Raw genomic sequence first — 25,232 nt, 5'->3', positions numbered from 1 at the left:
TTTGGGGCGTCTTTTGTTGCTTTCCTAAGTGCATTACTGGGGAGCTGGATTGGAAATAAAACAGCTGAGTTATGAACCAGCACCCATATGGCGTGCCAGAATCGCAGGTGGAGGTCTAACGCACTACGCCTTGGTGTCGGCCCCCTCTGCTCGTCTTTTAAGGTATAGTCCAAAGTACCGCCTCCTCCTATAAGTTTTCCCAGATCTGAGGGACTCCGAGACGAGCAAGCGACCAGCCAGCTGCAGCACTGGAATATGAGCCATCTGCTAGAAAGTTTAGTTATCAGTGTTAAAATGACTAACTTTGTTAAATACACTGTGTTGCATCATGAGACCCGGGAAGGGCAAAGGGGAGGGGTGCATGCAACACACTCTAAAATGATCTGGAAAAACACAGAACGACGGACCACTGAATACATGTGGCACTGGGTCAGAAATGGCCCAATAGGAGCTCTCTGACTTTTCTTGAAAATATTCAGTGAACTTGAAAATTACTTGCCAGCTGGAAAAGTAAAATAATTAGTGAGAGGTCCCAAGAGTGTGAAGCTGCTGGAGATGGAATCCAGATTTAAATCCCAGCTGTTTGGGTTCTTGCTGTGCACGTGGGAGACCTGGAGGGACTAAATCCTTCATTTCTGGTTCCAGCCCCAATCCACCAGGACCATCAGAACCTTTGGGGTCAGTAGCTCTCTGCCGTCTCTTTTCCTCCCATTTAAAATTAATTCTTAGTTAAAGAAAGAAAATCAAGCAAGAGGAGCGGTCACAAAAACAAGAAATAAAAACTGCGCTCACTTCGGCAGCATGTATACTAAAATTGGAAAGATACAAAGAAGACAGACATGGCCCCTGCGCATGACACACAAATTCAAGAAGTGTTCCATATTTTTTTTCGAAACATTTATTAGATTTTTATCGGAAAGTCAAATATACAGAAAGGAAGATCTTCCTCCTGATGATTCACTCCCCAAGTGGTCACAAGGGCCAGAGCTGAGCTGATCTGAAGCCAGGAACCAGGAGCCTCTTCTAGGTCTCCCATGCAAGTACAGGGTCCTAAATGTTTGGGCCGTCCTTGGCTGCTTTCCCAGGCCACAATCAGGGAGCTGGATGGGAAGAGGAGTAGCTGAGATATGAACTGGCGTCCATATGGGATCCCGACACATGCAAAGCAAGGACTTTTGCCACTAGGCTATCACAACAGGTCTTGTCTCTTCCTATTTCTAACTCTGCTTTTTCAAACGAATTGATCTGGAAAAACTATAAAATGAGCTAAAAACCACACAGCAAAGTGCACAAATCCTAAGACCACACTTGCATGTACAAACTTACCCGTGAAACCGCAAGCAGGACAGAATGCAGAACCCTGAACAGCCGTACGCGTCCCTTCCCAGTCTGTGCTCACCCTACCTTGCAGTTCCACTCTGTCCTCATCTGTCCTTGAACCTCATGCCAATGGAATAACATATACATGGCCCTTGGTGTCTGGCTTCTTGCACTCAACAAAATAGTGGGGAATCTAGTCTCCTTGTTTATTTGTGAATCAGAGAGAAAGACGGAACAACCCAGAGACATTCACCTGCTGACTGGCTCCACAAGTTCCTGCAGTGGCCAGGGCTGGGCCAGACCCAAGTCGGAAACTCAATCCCCCATGAGCAGCAGGAATCCAGGTACTGGAGTAAGCTGCTGCCGTCCAGGGTGCACGACAGGAAGCAGCTGGACCAGGAAGAAGAGACCCTGAGCCCACCCCCAGCCCCTAGCAGCCGTCCTAGGCCCAAGGCATATCCCAGGACACTGCATTCCTCACAGTGGCCTGAAAACTTGCTAGATCTGTCTGGTACTCCTGTCATAACAGCTACCATTTGTTAGGTCCCAGTCATCCCGAGTCCTCTACAAGTATATACTGACAGCTCTCTCTCAGTGTACCCACCACGTGAGTGCAACTGAAGGACGTGGGGCACAGAGAAATGAGGACGTACGTGTGTCAACACACAGAGGAACAGGCCATGCTGGGCCCTAAAGCACATGCGACTGTATGTGAGTCTGCAGGCCCAAGGGAGCCAACTGGGTAGCTCTGGGTCTTTGGAGTTTCACGCAGGACAATGGAGGTAAAATGAGCTAAAAAAAGAGAAAAGGGTGATACAAATTAAAAAACAAAACAAAGCACTATTACTACTTTACTTAATAATAAGAAGGTCACCATTCACTTATGATTTTACAATGGTTAGTATTTGTTAAGCTTTAACAATACACTCAGGGTCAGTGAGTTCAGAACCACAGGTGGACCGTTGTGGCACAGTGCATTAAGCTGCCACATATCAAGGTGCCATTTTGGGTCTCAGCTACTCCAGCTTCCTGTGCTTGCAGCTGGAAGGGCAGCAGAGGCTAGCCCACTAGTTGGGCTGCTACCACCCACGCGGGAGATGAAGACAGTAGCATTTCTGACTCCTGGCTCTGGCTTGGCCATGTGGCTGTTATGGCCATGTGGGGAGTAAACCAGGAATGGAAGCTCCGCTCCCCTCTCCCCACCCCACCTCTCTATCTCTTTCGGTTGCCCTGGACCCAAGGAGAAGGCAGAAGATGTTTTGGGGGAAGTTATGTGTGCTGAGCTAAGAAAGGGGAAGTTGCATGTTGTAAGAGTGTGTTGGGGAAGAGCTGACTTAGCCAGTGGGGTCAAGGAAGGTCTCCCTGAGGAAACAACGTTTCACCTGAGGTGAGAAAGGTGAAAGGTTGGCTTTTGGAGAGAAAGCACCTGAGGTGAGAAAGAGCAGCTGGTGCGATGGCTAGGAAGGCAGGCTCCGGCACGCGCTCATTTTCTATATAACGCCTGACGTTCATGGAAATGCAATTGTGATGGTTTTACTGCTTCCTGGCTCCCATCGATCATGATTACAAAATGTTACAGCCTCTTTGGGTTATTCTAGACCCTAGCTAGTTTCCACTATGCTTAATATTGTGAAGCTACGGTCTTTACATTTACCCATATTAGCTAAGTGATAGAAATAGCAAAAACAAATGAACACACACACACGAGTGTTCAGAAACGTGGTTGATTATTGCTGTGAAGATATTACAACACTACAGCAGAAGGTTGTGTCTAATTTGTTTAGAGATTTATTTATTTTAAATGCAAAGTCAGATATACAGAGAGGAGGAGAGAAAGAGAGGAAGATCCTCCATCCAATGATTCACTCCCCAAGTGGCCGCAATAGCCAGAACTGAGCCAATCCAAAGGCAGGAGCCAGGAGCCTCCTCTGGGTCTCCCACACGAGTACAGGATCCCAAAGCTTTGGGCCGTCCTCGACTGCCTTCCTGGGCCACAGTTAGGGAGCTAGATGAGAAGCAGGGCTGCTGGGACTTGAACCAGTATCCATATGGGATCCCGGTGAGTGCAAGGCAAGGACTTTAGCCACTAGGCTACCGACCTGGGGCCCGAGTTTTGTCTCATTTTAGTAAACAACTTATGTTTTTTAGTTTTGCATTTATTCAACACTGTTGTTATCATAGCTAATGTTCCTTAGTCAATGCAGATTGTTGATTTTTAATAATGGAAGCTCATGTTCACCCCATTTTTTCAAGTTGCAGATTCTCAAACTGCAACAGGCATTTGAAGCACCTGGGGGTCAAGTTGAATCGAAGCCTTAGAGCAAGCGGATGTGCGATGAGGCTGAGATCTTCCAGGCACCCCTTCAGTCTTCTAATCTTCGAGACGTGGTGCCCAGCCTGGCATCAGCACTCTCACCAAGGACTCAAACCAGGTCCTCCTATTTGGGAGGTGAGCCTCTTGTGCAGTGGGCTAACCTGCACCACAACACCCACCTGTATATATTTCTTTATACATTTTCTTCTGAGTGAGAAAGAAACAGGATTCCCCTAAATGTCTGTAATAACCAGACTTGGAATGAGAATTCACTCGAGGTCTTGGATGTGAGTGGCAGGACGCCAGCCACTTGAGCCATCATTGCTGCTCTCCAGAGTCTGCACTAACTGGAAGCTGGAAGGAGGAGCTGCAGGTGTAGCCAGGACTTGAACTCAGCAAGGGAAATATTTTTAAGGTTCACCATTGCTGAAGAAGATTCTGACAGTCTTGTTCACTATCAAGTTTAAAGGATGCTTAAAAGAAGAGGAAAAGGATGGTATAGACACCTTTGAGGATCATCTACTGAGGTGCTGTATTTTCCATACATATGAGGTAATCAATCAGAGGGAACCATGACTGGTCCAGAAACACTAAAATAGTAGAGTGTGGGGGTGGAGGGTGGGAGGAGACGACAGCAAACCATATGAAACTTGAGTCTCCCCGTAGAGCATCTGCAACAAGGCATTTAGCCTAGGGTTAATATGCTGGGTAAGGGGCCAGTAGCTATTGGCTAAAGTCCTTGCCTAGCATGTGCTGGGTACCAGTTCATGTCCTGGCTGCTCCACTTCTCTTTCAGCTCCCAGCTTGTGGCCTGGAAAAGCTAAGACAGCCCAAAGCCTTGGGACCCTGCACCTGTGTAGGAGACCTGGAAGAAGTGCCTGGCCTCAGATTATCTCAGTTCTAGCTGTTGTGGCCACTTGGGGATTGAACCACTGAATGGAAGATCTTTCTTTCTATATCTCCTTCTCTCTGGTTGTCTGCCTTTTCCATTAAATAAAATGAAACTAAAATGCTGGGTAGGACACCTATGTCCCATATTGGACTCCTTGGGTTCAACACCTGGCTCTGGTGTCAGCCTCCAGCTTTCTGTTGATTCAGACCCTGGGGGCATCCTCGGTGGCTCACACACTCGGGTCCCTGGTTGTGCATCTCGGGCTGAGATGTGATCTCCTACTTGGAAGACCTGGGTTGAGCTCTGGCTTCCTTTCGGTTCCCGCCGATTTGGGGAGTGAGCTGGATGATGGGACCATGCTCTTTTTCTGCCTCTCAAATGCATTTCTTTTTTTAAAGTACACTCACAAATCTTCCATTGACTGTCACTGGATCAGTGTGCACAGAATTCTAAGGACTTCCATCATTGCATGGAATGGTTAATTCTAGGAGGATACTTTAAAAAAATTCACAGAAAAGTGGAATTAAGGTAGTATAAAAGGCTAATTTTTAGCTTGCAGTGCTGGCATCCCATATGGGTGCTGGTTCATGTCCCGGCTACTCCGTTTTCCATTCAGCTCCCTGCTAATGGCCTGAAAAAGCTCCTGGCTTTGGATCGACTCAGCTCTGGCCTCTGTGGCTATTTGGGGAGTGAACCAGCCGATGGCAGATTTGTCTCTCCTCTCTGTAAATCTGCCTTTCAAATAAACCTTTCAAAAAATGGAATTTAAAAATGGCATTTTGGTCCCAGAAATATGGGTTTGTTTGAAACCTACAGTTCTTCATAATATATATTTTCCGTGAACTTTTAATTTTTATTGGAAAAGCATATATACAGAGAGAAGGAGAAACAGAGAGAAAGATCTTTCATCCACTGGTTCACTCCCCAGTTGGCTTCAAAGGTCAGAGCTGAGTCGATCTAAAGCCAAGAGCCAGGAGCTTCTTCTGGATCTCCCACATGGGCATAGGGTTCCAAGGCTCTGAGCTGTCTTTCACTATCTCCCCAGGCCATAAGCAGGGAGCTTGAAAGGAAGTGAGGTGGCTGCGATTAGGACCAGTGCCCGTATGGGATCCCGGTCCATGCAAGCTAGGCTACCATGACAAGCTAGGTGTACTAAGCTACTACGTTGGGTCTCTTTCCACGAACTTCTTTAAAAACCTACTGTGTGTCTGTTAACTTAATCATGGGATACCTTAGTTTGACTAAAACACTTTAAGGTCACTCAGAATGTTGTTTCTAGCAAGTATTTGATGAATATATATATATTATAATACATTATGTAATTATAATATATATTATATATATAATGCTTTATCATGCAGTGAACTTTACCACTGGGTGTGATATCAGCAGTATCTTTATTATGTTTCATTTATTTATTTGAAAGGTATAGTGACAGAAAAATTTTCCATCTGCTGGTTCATTCTCCAAAAGGCTGCCACAGCCAGGGTTGGGTCAGACCAAAGGCAGGAGACAGGAGCTCCATTTGGGTCTCTGGTGTTAGAACATAAACTCAAGCCCTAGATTATGCTCTGCTGCCTTCCCAGGCATATTAGCAGGAAGCTGGATTCCACGCAGAGCAGCTGGGACTTGATAGGATTCTGACTGCTGTGTTGTCCAGTAGCGCTTTTACGTTTGATCATATTACAGAACATAAAAAAACAAACCAGATCAATGTAGAAAACTTGTTAAGATTCCTTTTTTTTTCTAGATTTCTTCCTAGAGTCTAGAACTACTTCCGATACCAAAGTCTGTATCAGTCAGAATTCAGAGAAGCAGAGTCAGCAGGAGACTCAGTGAGACATTTATTTTAAGGAATTCACTTTTGCAAGAGCAGCAGTACAAGTTTGCTGACTAGGCAGATATGGAATCCACAGGGCAGGCAGGAAGATGGCATCCGCAGGCTGAATCTCTTCCTCAGGGAAGCTCCAATTCTGGGTTGAAGGACTATCCACTACTGAATCAGGCCCAATCCGATTACCTGGGATAATCTTCCTTACTTAAACTAATTTAATATGAGGGCTGGCTTTGTGGGTCTTGTGGGACAGCGACCACTTGAGTACTGGAGTACCAGTTTGAGTCCTGGCTGCTCCAGTTCTGAGTCAGCTTCCTGCTAATGTGCCTGGGAAGGCAGTGCAGCATGGCTCAAGTTCTTGGGTCCCCAGCTGCCAATGTAGGAGACAAAGGTCCAGGCTGCTGGCTTTGACCTGACACAGACCTGGCTATTGCCGCCATTTAGTGAGTGAAGAAGTGGATGGATGATCTCACTTTCTCTCTTCCTTTTCGTTGCTCTGCCTTTCAAATAAACACATCTTAAAGGGGTCAGTTTGATAGCTCAACAAGCTAACACTCTACCTGCGAGTGTCACAAAGAAAAAGATCTTCTCTCTGCTGGATCACTTCCCAAATGGCTACAATGGCCAGAGTTGAGCCAATTGGAAGCCAGGAGCCAGGAGACTCTTGTGGGTCTCCCACATGGGTGTAGGGGCTCAAGAACTTGGGCCATCCTCTGCTGCTTTCCCAGGCATAAGCAGAGAGCTGGATGGTAAATGGAGCAGCCAGGATACAAAATGGTGCCCAGATGGGATGTGGTGTTTGCAGGTGGAAGGGTTAGTTTGCTGAGCCACAGAGCTAGCCCTAATAACTTTCTAACACATTAAATTACAGAATAGCAAAAACAGAGAGGGAATGTCACCCAAGGACTTTATACCCTGTCTTGGGGAACATGTTACTTTTTTTTTTTTTTGCATGTAAGATCGGGTATGCAACTGTGACTTCGTTACTGTCTTCATTTGCAGACCGGATTTGGATAAGCAGGTCTGTATGCATGTGTGCTGGGTCCACAACCTTTGTCATTTCTGCTGTTCTAATGAGAATGTAGCAGTATGCCATTGCACTTTCTTAAAAATTTTTAGTTTTGTACTTATTTTTATTTATTTGAAAGGGCGAGAGAACAGAGCAAGAAAGAGAAATAGTTTGGTTCACACTCCGAATGTCTGTTACAGATGAGGCTGGGCCAGGCTATCACCGGGGTTTGGGACTGCACCCGGGCCTCCCCCAGGAGTGGCAGGGACCAGTACTTGCTGCCTGTCAGGGTACACACGTGCAGGTTACCATTTTCTATTTTGGACTTTTTAAATGGTTTTTACTTTTAATTTTTTTTAAAAAGATTTATTTATTTGTATTGGAAAGGCAGATACAGAGAGGAGGAGAGACAGAGAGGAAGATCTTCCATCCATTGATTCACTTCCCAAGTGGCTGCAATGGCCGGAGCTGAGCCAATCTGAAGCTAGGAGCCAGGAACCTCTTCTAGGTCTCCCGCATGGGTGCAGGGTTCTAAGGCTTTGGGCTATCCTTGATTGCTTTTCCAGACCACAAGCAGAAAGCTGGATGGGAAGTGGGGGCTGCTGGAATTAGAACTGGCACCCATACAGGATCCCAGCATGTGTAAGGTGAGGACTTTAGCCACTAGGCTTCTGCACCGGGGCCTATTCATCATCTCTTTTGAGTTACTTTTTTCAGGGGCTTCCTTCAGGGCTGAAATAATGAAATGTCAAAAGGCTTCCCCCATTTTCCTCAAACGGGAGCCAACCTGGCCACCAACTCCTGCTTTAGTCTTCATCCAATGCACCAAATTCTGTCCATTGTACTCTTAGTCCGTCCCTTTTCACCACTCTATTAGCCTTCCTGTGAGGCGCTGGCCTCAACCAAGCTTCATGCTGTTAATTTCATGACACACACCATCAAGTTACTCCGCCTCAACCTTGCTGAAGAAAAACAAACAAAATTCTGCGGCTTCCTCACACTGAGGTCAATGCCCAATTCCTGCCCCCCCCCTTTTTTTTTCTTTCCTTCAAGACGTATTTATTTGAAACGAAGATGGAGTGCTCTTCCATCCTCAGGTTGAATCTAAAATAGTTGCAATGTGCAGGCTGGGCCAGGCCAAAGGCAGGAGCCCCTGGCACTTCCTCCACATCTCCCACCTGAGTGGCAGACCTTGGGCCGTCTTCTCGAACCTTCTAAGGCGTATTAGCAGGGAGCTGGATTGGAAGTGGAGTGGCCGAGACCTGGAACCCCAGCCATTAGGAATGGTGGCTGCCCAGGCTGTGGCTTAACTTGCTGTGCCCCCATTTTCAGGACCCGAACCAAGTCTAACCTGCTGGGCGCCCACCTCTTCCCACACTGGGGTCTACTCCACATTCAGGGGTTTTCAAGCCAGAACTGGTTAAGATCCTCCCCACTCCCACACGGACTCAACATTGCAGTTCGCAGCCCCACGTCCCGGGACAACAACCCCCCTCAAGGTTCTCCGCAGCAGCTCTCAGTCGAGCTTTTATTTCTTCCAAGCTTCACTGTGTTTGATCTGCCCCACTCAGGTCTTCCCTGTCTCCACCAGGGCTCAAATTTCACGAGGCCAGCTGTTCGGGTGCCTTCGGTGGAAACACCTGATGTAAAATAATAACAGGCGGGCCGCCCTTCCCTCCACAGCCTGCGAGCTGCAAACGAAGGCCCGGCAACCCAAGGCGGGAAGAAGAGCGGCGGTGACCGGGAATCCGCTCGCTGCCCGGCGGCGCCGATCTCCACAGACGGCGACCATTCCCGAAGACCCCGACTCCCGGGGAGCTTCTCGCCGAGCAGCGACACCTGCGCGCCCGAGCCGCCGCGCGTGGGCGGGAGCACTGCGGCCGAGGCCACGCCTCCCGACGCTCGTCCCCGCGGCGCCGGGCGCGCGCCCGCTCGCCCGCTCACCCCGCGCCCCGCGCGTGCGCCCTGGGCTGGGGGCGGGGGCTGTGGGCGGCAGCGGCCGGCGGCGGCGGCGACGGTGGCGGCGGCGCGCGCGCTCTCGCCCCCTCGCGCCGGTTCGTGCTCCCGCGCCGGGGTTAAAGCGGCGGCGGCGGCGGCGGCGCGGGGGGAGGGTCGGGAGGGGGGTGGTGGTGGTGGTGGTGGTTTGGGGGGGGGATGGATCCGGCGCGGCGGCCGCCGCAGCGGCAGGAGCCGGAGCTTGAGCTTGAGCCGCGGCGCTGGCGGAGACGCCGGCTGCTCCTCCCCTCCTCGCCGGTGAGTGAGTCCCCCGCCCCGGACGCCGGGCCCCTCTGCGGGCCGGAGGGGGAGTCGGGAGAGGGGTTGAAGGGAGCGTGGCCCGGTGCTGGCCCCGGCCCGGCCTCGCTGGCGGCCTGGCGCCTCCAGGGCCCCTCGGTGGCCCCCCGGTGCAGGCTGAAGCCCGGGGCCTAGGGCTCCGATGTCTCCTTCCCTTCCCTCCAGCATCCTGCAGGGCCTCGTCCTTGCCCCCTGCTCCTCCTGCTGTCACTGTGACCCTGGGCTTCGCTTCCCACCCTAAACGCCCTCCGGCTTCCCGGGCCGAGGTGAGGGAGGGGCGTGCGAGCAGTTGGGCCGAGGCCCGAGCGACTGTTGGGGGTGCGTGCGCTTTCCTGGCGGTCTGGGGTCTTCAGCGAGCCCCTCCCCGGCCCTGGCGTCCCCCGAAGTTGTCCAGCAACCCTCATACCCTTGCCACCTGCGGCCAGTTTTTGCACGTTTAATGAGGGTGTTGGAGTGGGGGAGGATGGGTGGTGGGTCGCGGGGCGCCCCCTCATCCACCCTCGCAGGAAGGGGAGCAGGGCCCAGGCCCTGAGCGCCGCCCCCCTCCCCCCTGCTTTCTGCAGCCGAGCGGAGCTTTCTAGCTTGCCCTTCCAGCGCTTGGTTTGAGTCATCCCCCTGACAACGCCGCGGGTGAGGATTCCCAGGTGAAGCCAGTTGCGGGAGTTCGTGGACGCAGCCAGCCCCCTTGAGGTGTGGGCTGCTCGCTCCCTCTTCGCTTTGGTGACACAGTGAACCCCTCCCGCGCAGACTGCTTTCTCATCCTCACTTGAAAAGAAAGATGAGACACCCCCCCCCCCTTTTCCAATCCAAAATGGTTGCTCTGAGTGTGACCAGATTACCAGTTACCTGTAGGATAAGCATCTTTGGGGAAGGCCTGGATGAGCAAACTCAGGATTCAGAAAGCAGGTGAGGGCTTCCTCTCTGGCATCTTAAATTTTGGAAACAGCTGGGTAAATGAAACCCTTGACTTTCAGAATACCTGTGCAAAGAAAGTGTTGCAAAGCTTGGAGGAATGGATGGAAGTGTTTTGTGGCATAAAATTGTTCCAGAATGTGGGTGTATAGATGGATTTATTTTGTTTGTAGATTAGAAGATGGAGAATCGAATTGTGAGTAGGTGGTAGTTCGCTAGTGTAACAGTTGACGCCTGCCCGTGGGGTTTCGTTCCACAATACCTTGTCCTCCACCAGCTGAGTTGGCTTGTATTGTTTGGGAAGTCGCACACCCACTCTCTGGCTAGTATAGAAAGATTTAAAAGCTGCTTCTGGTCTGTGGGCGGTAACCTTTTAATTTCTAGAGTTTTCGGCTGCTGACAGAATAGATTGCTGATTAACAGCATTGGAAGTATTTAAATATTAAATTGATTCGTGCGTGATCTGGGATGCGTTGTGAGCATGAGCGTTTACAAAGGTGCGCGTTCTGTGTCCAGGAAGTGAGGCTTCTGGGAGAATCTGACGGCAGGGTTGACAGGCTTAGGAGCGGGAAGACCTGGAGTGTGCGGTGTGAGGAAGGGTGCCTGTGTCCTGGACTAGTCTGTGGGCCCTACTACGTTCCCCATGCTCTTACGTCCTTCTGGGGACATCGTCTCCTTGTCTTAGGCCTGTCACTGAGTCTGTAATGGCTGAGGACCTAAATTCCTTACAGTGGCATTTAAGAATCATTCATTCATTTATTCATCAGGTACCTGTTAGGCCTTTTTTACTTTTTTCTTTTTTAAAGATTTACCTATTTTGGGCCTGGCGGCATGGCCTAGTGGCTAAAGTCCTCGCCTTGAACGCCCCGGGATCCCATATGGGTGCCAGTTCTAATCCTGGCAGCCCCATTTCCCATCTAGCTCCCTGCTTGTGGCCTGGGAAAGCAGTTGAGGACGGCCCAAGGCTTTGGGACCCTGCACCCGCGTGGGAGACCCAGAAGAGGTTCCTGGTTCCCGGCTTCGGATTGGTGCAGCACCGACTGTTGGGCTCACTAGGGGAGTGAATCATCGGATGGAAAATCTTCCTCTCTGTCTCTGCTCCTCTCTGTATATCTGACTTTGTAATAAAAAAAAATAAATAAATCTTAAAAAAATTATCTATTTCATTGGAAAGGCAGGACTACAGAGAGGAGATAGAGAAAGATCGCTTTGCTGATTCACTCCCCAAGTGGCTACAACGACCAAAACTGAGCCCTTCAGAAGCCAGGAATTTCTTTCAGACCTCCCAAGTGGGTACAGGGTCCTGAGGCCTTGGGCCATCCCCTGCTGCTTTCTCAGGCCACAAGCAGGGAGCTGGAAGGGAAGTGGAGCAGCCGGCTGGCACTCATATGAGATACTGGAGCGTGCAAGAGGAGGAGTTAGCCACTAGGCTATTGCGCCAGGCTTGTAGGCCTTTTTTTTTTCTCTCCGTTTATTTTTCTCAGTATGGGACTGTAGTGCAGGAGCAAAGCACACACAGCCTTTGGCCTTACTAAGTTTATTCTTGGTGTGTGCGAATGAGGAGTATTTTTTGTTACTTAGCCAGGAGTAGACAGATCAGATCATTTTAGATAACATAAACCAGCAATTGGTTATCATTTTTTTGGTATAGGACAAGAGAGTAAATGTTTTGCACCTCATGGGTTGTGCCACCTCTGTTCCATATACCAGCCTCTGATTGGTGTGTGCTGTGGAGATTGGTGCGTGTGTGTGCCAGTGAGACTTCAGATTCTGAAATTTGAATTTCTTAGGATTTTATATATTTTTCATGTGTCACAAGATTTTTAATTCCCCCTCCTCCACCTATTAAAAAACAGTTGGAACCGCTCTTAACTGATAGACCATACAACAACACGGAGTAGGCCAGCCTGGCTGGAGGGTTGTCATCTCACTTTTTTATGGGAAAAGTTTGCTGACCGCTGTCCTGAAGGAAATCGCCTGCTGTGACGCGTGAGCAAGTGGGTGATGGGTCACGTAGGGAAAGCCTCACGAAGGAGAAGAGATCTGAGTTTTCGCCCGAGACGTGGGAGAGTTCGGTCAGATAAAGCCGCAGGTGCAGCGCCACCTGACAGTTTTCTTGCCTTTGTGTCTTCGTTCATTTTGTTGCTGTCCACCACATTGTCCTCCTGCAGTTCTTTTTTATTTTTATTTTTATTTTTATTGGAAAGTCAGAGAGGAGGAAAGACAGAGAGGAAGATCTTTCGTCCACCAATTCACTTCCCAAGTGATTGCAATGGCTGGAGCCGAGCTGGGCGCTGCTTCTAGGTCTCCCACGCGGGTGCAGGGTCCCAAGGTTTTGGGCTGTCCTCTACGACGACTTTCCCAGGCCACAAGGAGGGAGCTGGACCTGGACGGGAAGTGGGGCTGCTGGGATTAGAACCAGCTCCCATATCAGATTTCAGATTGTGCAAGGTGAGGACTTTAGCTGCAAGGCTACCACAACGGGCCCCCTCTTGCAGTTGGTAACCATTGTAGAATCTTCTCATCCAACTACTCTTCTAAAATATTGTCATAACCTTTTTTTCAGCCTTTAAACATCTTCAGATACATGTCTGCAGCAAAAAATTACTTAAATTACTCAAAGTAGAGTCATACTTTCATGCTTTTATGTCTGTGAACGTGTGCAGGGCTCGGGCACTTTGAAGGACGTGTCCACAGGGTTGACCGAAGGTGGGAGTAGGAAGGCAGATGTGTGTGTGGATCGGGGCCTTCCTGTGCTGTTAGGAATAACTATCAGTTTCCGGTCCGAGAGTGGGGGTGGCAGAGATTTTTGATACTCCTGCTTTTGTGCAGGGTTTATTTAATTCCCCTATTTATGTTAGGCCTTTCTTGCATTAGCAAATGCTTATGGCTGTGTTAGGAATGTGGAACCAGATACACTGCTAATGGAGGGACCTGCCGCATAAGGTGTTGAGTCAGTGTGTACAGAATTGGAATGTAGTCTTGCTTCGTTGCTTCACATACACGGGCGTCTTTGAAAAGTTGTAAAGAAGAATTTGGCCACCTGTTTCCTGTCTTTCCGTTGTGGCATTTCCTGTCGTGGCCGTGCTGAACAGCTGTCACTCTCTTTGTCCATGAGTCTTGGTTGTATCTTACCAGAGGTCAGCCTGGAGGTTAAACGTGTCTATGATGTAATTCTTAGTTTTGCCACATGACCCTTGAAGTATTGGACACTGCTGTTGTATCGCCCTCCGGTTGACGTTTCTGCTGCAGTCCTGGAATTAATCAAGGAGCCTTGGTTCCTTTTATTTCATGAATGTATTAGACACCAAGATCTGGGTGCTGAGTGTACTTGTGTTCCTGGCCTGCTTCTAGAATCCCTAAGGGAAACAGTAAGGAGAAGTATGTGTGCATATTAACCTGTGTGTTTCAACATATGTGACTGCATCTGTATTAAGCTAAACATGAGTTAAAGATCCTTACAATTCAAATTCTTCACCTGCTTTCCCGTATCTGTTTGTAATCTGCTTTGGCAAGGAGAAACCTGGCTTCCACCATCTATTTACTTAATTGTTTTAATTCCACCGTTTGTATACAAACAGCTTCAGAGTTTTCATCTGTACGCCGGCAGGACGCTGTGTCAACTGCACTGTAGAGCTTATGGCCGACTCCTTTAGTCTTGTACATTCTACTCATTTCCTTCTTCTTGAGGTTAATATCATTGTGAGATTGTTTTGTCATGTCTGCATCTGTGCTAAGAACCCTTCCTGATTGCTTAAGAATTTGCAAACATTGATGATTATTCTTTGTGACTTAAAGCTTTGTAGGTTTTCATGGACTTTCTGTATACTGAATACAGCTCTAAAAATGTGTTACCTGTTTGTTTCCTCATTCTGGCTATGGCAATTGCTGTTTACTGTCCCTATGGTTTTGCCTTTTCCAGAATGTATGTATGTGTATGTATGTGTATGTATGTGTATATATGTGTGTGTGTGTGTGTTTAAAGATTTATTTTCATTGGAAAGTCAGATATACAGGGAGGAGGAGAGAGAGAGGAAGATCTTCTGTCCGATGATTCACTCCCCAAGTGAGCGCAACGGCCGATACTATGCCGATCCGAAGCCAGGAGCCTCCTCCGGGTATCCCACGCAGGTGCAGGGTCCCAAAGCTTTGGGCCGTCCTGGACTGCTTTGCCAGGCTACAAGCAGGGAGCTGAAAGGGAAGTGGAGCAGCTAGGACATGAACTGGCGCCCATATGGGATCCTGGTGTGTTCAAGGTGAGGACTTTAGCTGCTAGGCCACCGCGCTGGGCCCAGAATGTCAGTACATTTTAAAAGTATATTTGATGATGCTTTTTTTTTTTTTTTTTAGATTTATTTATTTGAAAGGCCAAGTGAGAGGAGAGGGAGAGAGATTGAGAGAGAAATCTGCTGCCTGTTGGTTTCCTCCTCAGATGCCCACAGTGTTGGAACACCAGCACATCTCCCATGTGGGAGGCAGAGCGCAGACTTGTGGGTGGGCTTTCCTTGTCTCTTCCAGGTGCATTAGCAGGGATCTAGGTTGTAACCAGAGCGCCCAGATTCCAGCCAGGCCCGCATGAGGTAGTGTGTGCTGTAACTGGCCATATCACAGTGCTGGCCCCTGAATGACTTTTTAGGAGCAGTTTATTACATAATGAGAAACCCCATTACATAATGGGGTTTAAATAACATTTGAAAACAATGATCTGTTTTTAATTTGAGGTGTAATTCTTGTAAAATGTATCTGAAATTTGAATGTTCAGTGGCTTTTAAGTACATTCGTAATATTGTACAACCATCACTGCTGTCAGTGGAGAATATTTTTATTATTCTGCAGTTCCTACTCCTACCCCCAGGAGCCACCACACTGCCTATTTGGGATGTTTCGTATAAATAGGATCATATAATATATGGACTTTTTGCCTCTGATTTCTCTAACTTAACAGTTTTATTTTTACATGTTGTACCATGGCTTCAGTATTTCATGATACTTTTTTAAAAAGATTTTGTTGATTTTGGGCCCGGCGCAATGGTGCAGTGGTTAAGGTCCTCACCTTGCACGCCCGGGATCCCATATGGGCACTGGTTGTAATCCCGGCAGCCGCGCTTTCCATCCAGCTCCCTGCCTGTGGCCTGGGAAAGCAGTCGAGGACGGCCCAAAGCTTTGGGACCCTGCACCCGCGTGGGAGACCCAGAAGAGGCTCCTGGTTTCTGGCTTCGGATCGGCATAGTATCGGCCGTTGCGATCACTTGGGGAGTGAATCATCGGACGGAAGACCTTCCTCTCTGTCTCTCCTCCTCTCTGTATATCCGCCTTTCCAATAAAAATAAAATAAATCTAAAAAAAAAAAGATTTTGTTGATTTTTATTGTAAAAGGCAGATACACAGAAAGAAGGAGAGAGAACAGAAAGATCTTCCGTCCACTGAGTCACTCCTCAAGGGGCCATAATGGCCAAAACTAAGCCAATCAGAAGCCAGGAGCTTCTTCCGGGTCTCCCACACAGGTGTAGGGTTCAAAGGCTTTGTACCATCCACAAGCAGGCAGCTGGAAGGAAAGTGAAGCAGCCAGGACACGAACCAGTGCCCATATGGGATCCCAGCTTGTGCAAGGCAAGGAATTAACCGCTGAGCCAATGCAATGTGCCTTCATGACATTCTTACAGTTGAATGGTATTCCATTGTACAGATAATACCACATTTAAAGAATCCTTCAGCTAGTGGATATTTGGTTGTTTTAGCTGTTGTTGTGGTTGTAGTGGACTTTTTGACTGTTATGAATAATATTACTTTGTAGGTTTTGTTTGGTTCTGTTGGGTATAGAGACTATTTCTGGTTCTGGCTTTGTGGCATACCAGGTTAAGCTACCTGCAATTTTGACATCCCTATGTACACCTATATGAGTCCCAGGTGTTCCACTAGCAATCCAGTGTCCTGCTAATGGGTCTAGGAAGGTAGTGTAAGATGGCCAAGTGCTTGGGAACCTGCACCTATGTGGGAGACCTAGATGAAACTCCTGGTTTAGCCTTCCCCACACCTGCCGGATTGGCCAGTTGGGAAGTAAACCAGTGGATGGAAGATTTCTGTCCGTCACTCTGTGTAAATCTGCCTTTGAAATAAATAACTTAAAAAAAAACTATTTCTTTTGAGAAATTGTCAATGTGAAAATTTACTGATTGAATGGCTTGTCTTGGGGTGAAGTTCTGAAGGAATGCTACTTTCTCTGTCTGATATTCATTATTTTTTAAAGTTTTATTTTTAGAGAGTTTATTACAGAGAGGACGAGAGACAGAGGGAGATCTTCCATCCGATGATTCACTCCCCAAGTGACTGCAACATCTGGAGCTGAGCCACCCACTCCGAAGTTGTGGAACCCGGAGCTGCTTCTGGGTTGCCCACACAGATGCAGGATCCCAAGGCTTTGGGCCGTCCTCGACTGCTTTCCCAGGCCACAAGCAGGGAGCTGGATGGGAAGCGGGGTAGTCGGGATTAGAACCCATATGGGTTAGTGTCCATATGGGATCTCGGTGCATGCAATGGAAGGACTTTAGCCTCTAGTTTACTGTGCCGGGCACGTGATATTCATTCTTGAATATTGAGATCACATAATTTTCTTGTGTTTGCAGTGTAAGGAATTTTGACCCAGATGGGTTAACAGCAGACCTCCTCTAGAATTCTGTGAGGAACATCGTGAGTTATGCTGCATGCCATTCAGCTGTCTGAGGAGGACATGGTCTTTACTGTGGATTGGGTTGTAGGACCTGCGGGTGGTTTCCAGGAACCTGAGTCTATGCATTGTTTAATGCCATCTATTTAGAGGGATCCCATTCTGTAATCTATTTGGCATTAGTGATATTGTGTTACAGAGATTTTATTCTTACTAACCACATTCCCCCCGAGGTTTGAACTCTAATAGAGTAGTGTCAACTGTTGCTTTCCTTTCCCGTCTGAACATCTGGCCCTCAAGCTTCACTTAGCGGTTATTGCTTCAATGTCTTGGCTTCAACAAGCTCATTTTCCTAAGGGAGATTTGGCAAAAGTTTTCTTCTTGTTCCACTTTAGGTAGCCTGAACAATTTGTCGAAATCCGATGTTTTTCAGACTTTTTGAAAGCAAGGAGCCTTCTTTACTTTGTTGCTTCATTTCAAGTGATTTGGGGTTCCTTGCAGATATCGCAAAATAGATAATTCATGCATTGGTCATCATCATAGCACAAAGAATTTCTCTGCAGGACAGTTTTTCAGTTTTTTTTTTTGAAACACCATTTTGTAATATAACTTTGGCCTAAAATCAAGAAGCTTTTAATTTTTTTTAAAGATTTATTTTTATTGGAGTGTCAGCTTTACAGAGAGGAGAGACAGAAAGATCTTCCGTCTGCTGGCTCATACCCTAAGTGGCTGCAGTGGCTGAAACTGAGCCAGGAGCTTCTGGGTTGCCCACATGGTGCAGGGTCCCAAGGCTTCGGGCCATCCTCGACTGCTTTCCCAGGCCACAAGCAGGGAGCTGGATGGGAAGCGGAGCAGCCATGGTACAAACTGGAGCTCAGAAAGGATTCTGGCATATGCAGCAAGGACTTCAGCCACTATGTTACTGTGCTGGCTCCAAGAAGATTTTAATTTTTACTTGTTTATTAAAATTGATTTTTAAATTTTCTTTTTATTTTTTCTAAGATCTTAATTTTAATATTTCTTCAAAACACACTTTATCAAATGACTTGTATCCTGGAGGAGTGTGTGTGTGTGTGTGTGTGTGTGTGTGTGTGTGTAAGACTTTAAAAATCCAGGCTAAAGCTGAGAATCAGAAGCTCCATCCCAGCTCCTACGTGGGTGGCAGCATCCCAGTCTCTAGGATGGTCTTCCATTGCTTTTCTTTCTTTTTTTTTTTTTTTTTAAGATTTATTTATTTATTGGAAAGTCAGATATACAGAGAGGAAGAGAAACAGAGAGGAAGATCTTCCGTCCGATGATTCACTCCCCAAGTGAGCGCAACGGCCGATGCTATGTTGATCCGAAGCCAGGAACCAGGAACTTCTTCCAGGTATCCCACATGGGTGCAGGGTCCCAAAGCTTTGGGCCATCCTCGACTGCTTTCCCAGGCCACAGGCAGGGAGCTGGATGGAAGAGGAGCTGCTGGGATTAGAACCATCACCCATATGGGATCCCGGGCGCGTTTAAAGTGAGGACTTTAGCCATTAGGCCATGCCGCCAGGCCCTCTTCCATTGCTTTTCGTATGCATGAGCAGGAAGCTGAATCAGAAGTAGAGCACCCAGGACTTGAATTGGCACCCTTATGGGATGCCGACATTGCAATTAGAGGCAAGAAGTGCTATGCCACAGCTCTGGCTTTCTCCCTGCTTTATTTCATTCATTCATTTTTAAAAAGGATTTATTTATTTATAATTATTGGGAAGGCAGATATATAGAAAGAGAGAGATCCAGAGAGAAAGATCTTCCCACTGATTCACTCCTCAAACGGCTGCAATGGCCAGAGCTAAGTTGATCTGTAGCCAGTAAATTCTTCCAGATCTCCAATGCGCATACTGGGTTCCAAAGCTTTGGGTTGTCCTCGACTGCTTTCCCAGGCCACAAGCAGGGAGCTGGATGGGAAGTGGGATGCCAGGATATGAGCTAGCGCCCACATGAAATCCCAGTACATGCAAGACAAGAACTTCAGCCACTAGGCTACCGTGCCTGGCCCATCCCTGCCTCTTTTTAAAGAAACAAAAGTAGGGCCCAGTGCAGTGGCTCAATGGCTATATCTTGGCCTTGTGTGTGCCAAGATCCCATAAGGCTGATGGTTCATGTTCCAGCTGCTCCACTTCCCATCCAGCTCCCCACTTGTGGCCTAAGAAAGCAGTAAAGGACGGCCCAAAGCCTTGGGACCCTGCACCTGTGTGGGAGATCTGGAAGAACCTTCTGGTTCCTGGCTTCGGATCAGCTCAGCTCCGGCTGTTGCAGCCACTTGGGAAGTAAACCGGCGATGGAAGATAGTTCTCTCTGTATCTCATTTCTATAAATTTGATCTGCCTTTCCAATAAAAATAAATAAACCTCTAAATAATGGTATATTTAATTTATAGGGAAATATACAAATTAATCTAGGTATTAATATCCTTTGAGTTTTGGTTTGTTGAAGGATATATATTTACTTAAAGCTTTATTTATTAGGAAGGCAGAGTTTTCGAGACTGAGGAATCGGGGAGAGAGATCAGAGCAAGCGAGCGAGCAAGCCTTCCTGTGCTTTGCTCCTCACATGGTCCCAGTGGCCAGAGTCGAGCCTGTCTGGAACTGGGAGCTTGCATCGTGGGCGCAAAGACTCAAGCATTTGTGTCATCTTCTGCTGCTTCTGCCGAACCTTAGCAGGGAACTGGATCAGGAGTGGACAGATGGGACGTGAATCCGTGTCGATATGGGATGCCAGTGCTGCAGGCTGGGGCTTTACCTGCTGCACAACAGTGCCAGTCCCAGGATATGCATTTTATGAAAACTCTTATTAATGCTCTTTCTGTTTCAATATAAATGAACCTGCTTTCTCATTGTGAGAAAAATACTACTAAAGCATGTATGTTTTATTTAACCTTAGTATTTCCAGTATATATATATTTTTATGATGGATTCTAAGTTTTTATGTGGTATCATATTCCTTCGTTTTCTTATAGGACAGGCTTGCTCATGATAAATGTTTTCTGGTTTTTATTTGTCTGAAGAAGTCCTTAATTTGCCTTCATCATTTTTAATCTATAGATGACATTGATATTTTAAAAAAGAGATGTTTAAGTATTTTAAAAGGTAGAGTGAGAGAGAGGAGAGAGAAGAAGAGGGAATTATCCATCTGCTGTTTTGCTCCCTAAATGCTTGAAATGGCTGGAGCTGGGCCAGGTTGAAGCCAGGAGCCAGGAACTACATCCAGGTCTCCCTTGAGGGTGGCAGGAGCCCAAGTAGCTTTGCTGTAGCCTTTTTCCCAGGAACGTGAACAGCCCAGGCATCCTGAGCAGTAGGTTAGCCTACTAGGCCACAGTGTCCACCCCTTTTCATTCTAAGTGTGCCGTTTTGCTTGGAAGGCAGAAAGAAGAGACGGGTTTTATTCTGCACTTACCAGTGAAGTCTCCAAATGGCCAGAACAGCTCAGCTGAGACTGTTCGGAGCCCAGAGCTGGGAACGCGAGCTGGCTCTCCACATGAACTTGAGCCGTCACCTGCTTCCTCCTGCCTGGGAAGCTGAATTCAGAGTGGCCCTGGGGTTCAAATCCAGGCCCTCTTATATGGGATGCAGACATCCTGGGTGGTGCCTTAACTTCTGTGCCAAACAACACCCACTGCAGCCTTCATTTTTAGAGCCTGTTTTCACTGAGTGTAGTGTTCTAGGTTGACAGTTTTCTTTTTTTGGTACCTTAGAAGATGTTGCATTACTGTCTTGCCTAGTTTATTTCCAACAAATAGTCTGCTGTCTTGGGGTTTATCTTTATTTCTTTAATCACATTATGTGTGATTGCTTTCCTATGGTTGATTTTCTTTCTTTTTTTTTTAAATTTTTGTTGTGGTAAAAATACATAAATATAAAATTATGATTTTTTTAAAGATTTATTTTGATTGCACAGTCAGATATACAGAGAGGAGGAGAAACAGAGAAAATCTTCCATCCAATGATTCACTCCTCAGATGACTGCAATGGCCGGAGCTGCGCCAATCTAAAGCCAGGAGCCAGGAACCTCCTGCAGGTCTCCCACATGGGTACAGGGTCCCAAAGCTTTGGGCCGTCCTCAACTGCTTTCCCAGACCACAAGCAGGGAGCTGGATGGGAAGTGGAGCTGCCGGGATTAGAACCGGTGTCCATATGGGATCTCGGCATGTTTAAAGTGAGGACTTTAGCCATTAGGCCACCGCACTGGGCCTAAAATTATGATCCTAATCATTTCAGTTGTACATTAATGTTGACATGAAGTGCATCCATTTCCAAAATGTTGACAGACTGAAGCTTTACTCATAAGCCACTAAATATTCTTTCTTCCTGAGCCCTGGCAGTTGCCATTCTATTTTTTGTAAATTTGACTACTCTTTGTGCTCTGTGTAAGTGGGTTCCTACAGTTTTTGGGTGCGTGAGTGTGAGTGAATGGCTGTGTTCATTCACATGCGGTCCTTGGGTTCACTACGCTGCAGCATGTATCAGAATCTTCTTCCTGGGTCAGGTGTAGTGCCTTGCGTTAAGCTGCTTTTTATGACCCCTCCATTCACTTCCGGAAAGCTTGTGCTGATCAAGGCTCAAGCTGTTGAGACTCAGGTGGAGTTCCGGTTTCCAGGCTTTAGTTTGCCCCTGCCCTGGCTGTTGCCAGCATTTCAAGCCCAGGCTGCTCCAGCTCCAGTCCAGCTTGCTGCTACTGTACCTAGGAAAGTAGTAGAGAACGGCCCAAATATTTGCTCCCCTGAACCTACACAGTTTACTCAAAAGAAGCTCCTGGCTCCAGACTGGCCCAGCCATATCTGTTGAAACTGTTTGGAAAATGATCTAGTAGATCTCTGTTTCTCCCCCAACCAACTTCCATAACTGTCTTTCAAGTAAGTAAATTTAAAAAGTCTTTTTAAAAGAATTCTTTATATATATATATTTTAGGAAAGATTGCCTGAGAGCAAAGTTAGAGAAAGAGAACTGCTTTCTATCCTCTGATTCATCCCCCAAATGGCCTCAATCGCCAGGGCTGAGCCAGGCTGCAGCTGGGAACTAGGAACTTCACTTGGGTGTCGTCCCATGTAGGTGCAGGGACTCGGGTGCTCGGGCTGGTTTCTGCTGTTTTCCAAGCACATAAGCAGCGAGCTGGATTGGAAGTCGAGTAGCTGGGACTTGAACTGATGTACAAGTGTGATGTGAGCACTGCAGACAGTGGCCTCATACATTGTGCTACAATGCAAGCCCCAGGTTTTCTTTTTTTTTTCTTTTTGAAGGTTTATTCATGTTTATTGGACAGGCAGATGTACAGAGAAAAGGAGATACAGGAAGATCTTCCATTCACTGGTTTACTGCCCAAGTGGCCACAACCAGAACTGAGTTGATCTGAAGCCAGCCAAGAGTTTCTTCCAGGTCTTCCATGTAGGTGCAGGTCCCAAGGCTTTGGGCCGTCCTTAACTGCTTTCCCAGGCCATAAGCAGCTGGATGGGAAGTGGGGCTTCTGGGATCAGAACTGGCGTCTGGGCCTGGCGCAGTGGATACATGAGAGAAGCTGCTCTGAAGGAAGAAGTTTAGTTTGGCTCATGTTCTGGGGTTCAGCATTGGGCTCACATGGTGAGCCAGGAAGTGAAGAGTAACTATGCCCTGCTCAGGTTTTTGTAACCAGTCCTCCAGTGTGAGTTAACTCCAAGGAGCTATTCCCTGGGACTTAAGAACTTCCCACCACAGTCTTCTGCTAAACACAGTAATTGAGTCAAGTTTTCACTCTCTGAGCACCATTTTGCGTTTAAACATCTGCTTGAGTTTGAGAGACAAGTCTTGTCAAAAATCACAGCAGAGATGATTATTGGGTGCCAGGGTTTGCTTGTTTTAAAGTTGTTAGAAAAGCAGACAAGAAATGTATCTGTGGGGCTGGTGCCATGGCTCAACGGGTTAATCGTCCACCTTTAAGTGCCAGCATCCTGTATGGGTGCCAATACTCCACTCCCAATCTAGCTCCCTGCTTGTGGCCTGGGAAAACAGCGGGGGCTGATCCAAAGCCTTGGGACCCTGCCCCCACGTGGGAGACCCAGAAGAAGCTCCTGGCTTCAGATTGGTACAGCTCTGGCTGTTGTGTTCATTTGGGGAATAAACTAGTTGATGGAAGATAGATTTCTCTCTTTCCTTGTCTCTGTAAATAAGCCTTTCAAGTAAATTAAATTTTCAAAAAGTTTATTTTAAAAAAGATTTATTTTTATTGCAAAGTTAGATATACGGAGAGGAGGAGAGACAGAGAGGGAGATCTTCTATCCGATGGTTTACTCCTCAAGCGGTGGCAACTGCCAGAGCTGTGTTGATTTGAAACCAGGAGCCTGCAGCCTCTTCCAGGTCTCCCAGGTGGGGTGCAGGGTCCCAAGGCTTGGGGCCATCCTTGACTGCTTTCCCAGGTCACGAGCAGGGAGCTGGATGTCCGAACCACTGGGATTAGAACCGGTGCTTATATGGGATCCCGGCGCATGCAAGGCTAGAAATTTAGGTCCTAGGCTACCACATTGGGCCCAAAATAAATCTTAAGAAATAAAAAAAAAATCTGTGTGGGATCGCTTTGAATACCTGCAACAGCTGGGGCCAGGATCAAGCTAGGGACTGGGAACTCAGTCTGGTTCTCCCATGTGACTAGTAGGAACCCAAGTGCTTGAACAGTCCCCTGCTCACTTGCAGGGTGTGCATAAGCAGGGATGTAAGCAAACTGGTGTTGGAGCCCAGACCTTCCACTGTGAGAGGGGAGGCAGGCATCCCAAAGGGCTGCTTCAGATGCCAGTCCTTCACTGTGAGTTTGATTGCTTATTCCCTAAGGATTGGTGATGCTGAAGATCTTTTCGTGAGCTTGATGACCACTCGTATATCTTCTTGGGAGAATTGTCTCTTCATGTCCTTTCAGTGCATTTTTAAGCCCAATTATTTGCTTTTTGGTTGTTGTGGATTTTTAAGAGTTCTCTATGCTCAGTGTTAATCCATTATCAGATACATGAATATAAAGTGCAAATATTATATCCCATTGTGTATTTATCTGACTCCTTTTAAGATCATGCCTCTGTATGTGTTTGTGTACATACATGCGTGTTTTGACAATTATTTCTTTATTTAAAAGGTGTAATTGCCCTGTGTGGGTGGTAAGGACCCAAGCACTTCATCTTTCACTTCTTTCCCAGATGCATTACCAGGCCCTAGATTGGAAGTAGAACGGCTGGAGTTCCAGGCAGTGCTCGGAGGGGATGCTGGCATCGCTGCTGGCATCGCGGGAGGTGGCTTAGCTGCTGTGCCGCAGTGCCGGCTCGTTATCTGGCTTCAGGCTTTAAGCACTTTGGTTTTGAAGTGACTTTGTGGAGTTTTGGTTTGCTTTTTTTTTTTTTAATTCCTGCTTGTTGAGCTTTTTGAATCTGGGTTTTGTAGTTTTTGTCTGATTTAGATCTTTGGTTGTTCTCCAGGTGTCTCTGATTATATGTGCGTCATGCTCCTTAAGGTTGTCCTGTGGTTCGCTGACGCACTGCTGTTTTTCCAAGTCTTGTATTCCAAGTTTGAGTTTGAGTAGTTTTCTATTGTACATTTTCAGTCACTCAGGTTTCTGTGTTTTCTCTGCTGTTAATCTCATGCAGGGTTTTTAAGTTTAGTCTGCTATATTTATTTTATAATTGAAGTTTGTTATAAATGCAATAAATATTGCTTCAGTTTGTTGCTAATAGTGCAACACATTTCCCATTCTCTAGGATTTCTAAGAAGGGCACATGAAAACACCTTGTATATCAGGTTAACTTTTATATTAGCCTTCAGTTACATTAACTTTTCATTTCTCTGCTAGACCTACCTATGTATTTGTTGATTTAATTTCCTGCTGGTGTTGTTATCTGCATGAGCTGTTCTACTAGTAGATATATGTATATTATTATAATTTGTATTACTACTAACATATTGTATATAGCGTTATATATTAATGTCTACACACACATTTTATATAGTGTTTTGTAAA

General features: G+C 47.0%; 1 protein-coding gene and 1 non-coding gene across 2 annotated transcripts in view; both read left to right on the top strand.

Annotated features, from left to right (window-relative positions):
* The first annotated feature begins 784 nt into the window (after positions 1–784).
* LOC121166192 lies at positions 785–887 on the top strand. The gene has a single exon (XR_005885356.1). It is a non-coding gene; the product is annotated as a U6 spliceosomal RNA (small nuclear RNA).
* Positions 888–9,497: 8,610 nt separating this feature from the next.
* TMCC1 (transmembrane and coiled-coil domain family 1) overlaps positions 9,498–25,232 on the top strand; it is a 130,908-nt gene continuing 115,173 nt past the window's right edge. The window contains exon 1 of the mRNA XM_040995240.1: positions 9,498–9,622. The gene's annotated coding sequence lies outside the window, so the exon portion shown is untranslated. The remainder of the gene's footprint in view (positions 9,623–25,232) is intronic.

The sequence above is a fragment of the Ochotona curzoniae genome, unplaced genomic scaffold (assembly GCF_017591425.1).
Source record: "Ochotona curzoniae isolate NIBS_2020 unplaced genomic scaffold, NIBS_Ocur_1.0 contig_908, whole genome shotgun sequence".
Lineage (NCBI taxonomy): Eukaryota > Metazoa > Chordata > Mammalia > Lagomorpha > Ochotonidae > Ochotona > Ochotona curzoniae.
Note: the sequence above shows the minus strand (reverse complement) of the source record. Positions and strands in the feature narration are given on the sequence as shown.